This window comes from Melanotaenia boesemani, chromosome 24, assembly GCF_017639745.1.
Source record: "Melanotaenia boesemani isolate fMelBoe1 chromosome 24, fMelBoe1.pri, whole genome shotgun sequence".
NCBI classification, from domain to species: Eukaryota; Metazoa; Chordata; class Actinopteri; order Atheriniformes; family Melanotaeniidae; genus Melanotaenia; species Melanotaenia boesemani.
Window position 1 is genome coordinate 6,979,154 of NC_055705.1, and position 3,512 is coordinate 6,982,665.

A 3,512-nucleotide genomic window follows, 5' to 3' on the forward strand; every position below is an offset into this window, starting at 1 on the left:
TTTCTTGCGGTGGTGGTGTGAGAAAAGAATGTGAAGTGGAGGAGTGAAGAAGTGGAGGTGTGAGAAAAGGATGTGAAGTGGAGGAGTGAAGAAGTGGAGGTGTGAGAAAAGCTGTGAAGTGGAGGAGTGAAGAAGTGGAGGTGTGAGAAAAGGATGTGAAGTGGAGGAGTGAAGAAGTGGAGGTGTGAGAAAAGGCTGTGAAGTGGAGGAGTGAAGAAGTGGAGGTGTGAGAAAAGGACTGTGAAGTGGAGGAGTGAAGAAGTGGAGGTGTGAGAAAAGGATGTGAAAGTCGGAGGAGTGAAGAAGTGGAGGTGTGAGAAAAGGATGTGAAGTGGAGGAGTGAAGAAGTGGAGGTGTGAGAAAAGGCTGTGAAGTGGAGGAGTGAAGAAGTGGAGGTGTGAGAAAAGATGTGAAGTGGAGGAGTGAAGAAGTGGAGGTGTGAGAAAAGGTTGTGAAGTGGAGGAGTGAAGAAGTGGATGTGTGAGAAAAGGCTGTGAAGTGGAGGAGTGAAGAAGTGGAGGTGTGAGAAAAGGGTGTGAAGTGGAGGTGTGAAGTGGAGGTCTGAGAAAAGGGTGTGAAGTGGAGGAGTGAAGAAGTGGAGGTGTGAGAAAAGGGTGTGAAGTGGAGGTGTGAAGTGGAGGTCTGAGAAAAACGGTGTGAAGTGGAGGAGTGAAGAAGTGGAGGTGTGAGAAAAGGCTGTGAAGTGGAGGAGTGAAGAAGTGGAGGTGTGAGAAAAGGGTGTGAAGTGGAGGTCTGAGAAAAGGGTGTGAAGTGGAGGAGTGAAGAAGTGGAGCTGTGAGAAAAGGGTGTGAAGTGGAGGTGTGAGAAGTGGAGCTGTGAGAAAAGGGTGTGAAGTGGAGGTGTGAGAAAAGGGTGTGAAGTTGAGGTGTGAAGTGGAGGTCTGAGAAAAGGGTGTGAAGTGGAGGAGTGAAGGAAGTGGAGGTTTGAGAAAAGGCTGTGAAGTGGAGGAGTGAAGAAGTGGAGGTGTGAGAAAAGGGTGTGAAGTGGAGGTGTGAGAAAAGGGTGTGAAGTGGAGGAGTGAAGAAGTGGAGCTGTGAGAAAAGGGTGTGAAGTGGAGGTGTGAGAAAAGGCTGTGAAGTGGAGGTGTGAAGTTGAGGTGTGAGACAAGGGTGTGAAGTGGAGGTGTGAGAAAAGGGTGTGAAGTGGAGGAGTGTAGAAGTGGAGGAGTGAGAAAAGGGTGTGAAGTGGAGGTGTGAAGTGGAGGTCTGAGAAAAGGGTGTGAAGTGGAGGAGTGAAGAAGTGGAGGTGTGAGAAAAGGGTGTGAAGTGGAGGAGTGAAGAAGTGGATGTGTGAGAAAAGGCTGTGAAGTGGAGGAGTGAAGAAGTGGAGGTGTGAGAAAAGGGTGTGAAGTGGAGGTGTGAAGTGGAGGTCTGAGAAAAGGGTGTGAAGTGGAGGAGTGAAGAAGTGGAGGTGTGAGAAAAGGGTGTGAAGTGGAGGTGTGAAGTGGAGGTCTGAGAAAACGGTGTGAAGTGGAGGAGTGAAGAAGTGGAGGTGTGAGAAAAGGCTGTGAAGTGGAGGAGTGAAGAAGTGGAGGTGTGAGAAAAGGGTGTGAAGTGGAGGTCTGAGAAAAGGGTGTGAAGTGGAGGAGTGAAGAAGTGGAGCTGTGAGAAAAGGGTGTGAAGTGGAGGTGTGAGAAGTGGAGCTGTGAGAAAAGGGTGTGAAGTGGAGGTGTGAGAAAAGGGTGTGAAGTTGAGGTGTGAAGTGGAGGTCTGAGAAAAGGGTGTGAAGTGGAGGAGTGAAGAAGTGGAGGTGTGAGAAAAGGCTGTGAAGTGGAGGAGTGAAGAAGTGGAGGTGTGAGAAAAGGGTGTGAAGTGGAGGTGTGAGAAAAGGGTGTGAAGTGGAGGAGTGAAGAAGTGGAGCTGTGAGAAAAGGGTGTGAAGTGGAGGTGTGAGAAAAGGCTGTGAAGTGGAGGTGTGAAGTTGAGGTGTGAGACAAGGGTGTGAAGTGGAGGTGTGAGAAAAGGGTGTGAAGTGGAGGAGTGTAGAAGTGGAGGTGTGAGAAAAGGGTGTGAAGTGGAGGTCTGAGAAAAGGGTGTGAAGTGGAGGAGTGAAGAAGTGGAGGTGTGAGAAAAGGGTGTGAAGTGGAGGTGTGAGAAAAGGGTGTGAAGTGGAGGAGTGTAGAAGTGGAGGTGTGAGAAAAGGGTGTGAAGTGGAGGTGTGAGAAAAGGGTGTGAAGTGGAGGAGTGTAGAAGTGGAGGTGTGAGAAAAGGGTGTGAAGTGGAGGTCTGAGAAAAGGGTGTGAAGTGGAGGAGTGAAGAATTGGAGGTGTGAGAAAAGGGTGTGAAATGGAGGTTTGAGAAAAGGGTGTGAAGTGGAGGAGTGAAGAAGTGGAGGTGTGAGAAAAGGGTGTGAAGTGGAGTTGTGAAGTGGAGGTGTGAGAAAAGGGTGTGAAGTGGAGGAGTGAAGAAGTGGAGGTGTGAGAAAAGGGTGTGAAGTGGAGGTGTGAGAAAAGGGTGTGAAGTGGAGGAGTGAAAGTGGAGGTGTGAGAAAAGGGTGTGAAGTGGAGGAGTGAAGAAGTGGAGGTGTGAGAAAAGGATGTGAAGTGGAGGCTGTGAAGTGGAGGTGTGAGAAAAGGGTGTGAAGTGGAGAGAGTGAAGAAGTGGAGGTGTGAGAAAAGGTGTGAAGTGGAGGAGTGAAAAGTGGAGATGTTGAGAAAAGGGGTGTGAAGTGGAGGAGTGAAGAAGTGGAGGTGTGAGAAAAGGGTGTGAAGTGGAGGAGGTGAAGAGTTGAAGTGTGTGAGAAAAGGGTGTGAAGTGGAGGAGTGAAGAGTGGAGGTGTGAGAAACGTGTGAAGGGAGGAGTGAAGAGTGGAGGTGTGAGAAAAGGGTGTGAAGTGGAGGAGTGAAGAAGTGGAGGTGTGAGAAAAGGGTGTGAAGCGTTGAGGAAAGGGTGTAAGGTGGAGGTGTGAGAAAAGGGTGTGAAGTGGAGGAGTGAAGAAGTGGAGGTCTGAGAAAAGGGTGTGAAGTGGAGGAGTGAAGAAGTGGAGGTGTGAGAAAAGGGTGTGAAGTGGAGGTGTGAAGTGGAGGTCTGAGAAAAGGGTGTGAAGTGGAGGAGTGAAGAAGTGGAGGTGTGAGAAAAGGGTGTGAAGTGGAGGTGTGAAGTGGAGGTCTGAGAAAACGGTGTGAAGTGGAAGAGTGAGAAGTGGAGGTGTGAGAAAAGGCTGTGAAGTGGAGGAGTGAAGAAGTGGAGGTTGAGAAAACGGTGTGAAGTGGAGGTTCTGAGAAAAGGGTGTGAAGTGGAGGAGTGAAGAAGTGGAGCTGTGAGAAAAGGGGTGTGAAGTGGAGGTGTGAGAAGTGGAGGTGTGAGAAAAGGGTGTGAAGTGGAGGTGTGAGAGAAAGGGTGTGAAGTGGAGGTGTGAATTGGAGGTCTGAGAAAAGGTGTGTGAAGTGGAGGAGTGAAGAAGTGGAGGTGTGAGAAAAGGCTGTGAAGTGGAGGAGTGAAGAAGTAGAGGTGTGAGAAAAGGTGTGAAGTGGAGGTGTGAGAAAAGGGTGTG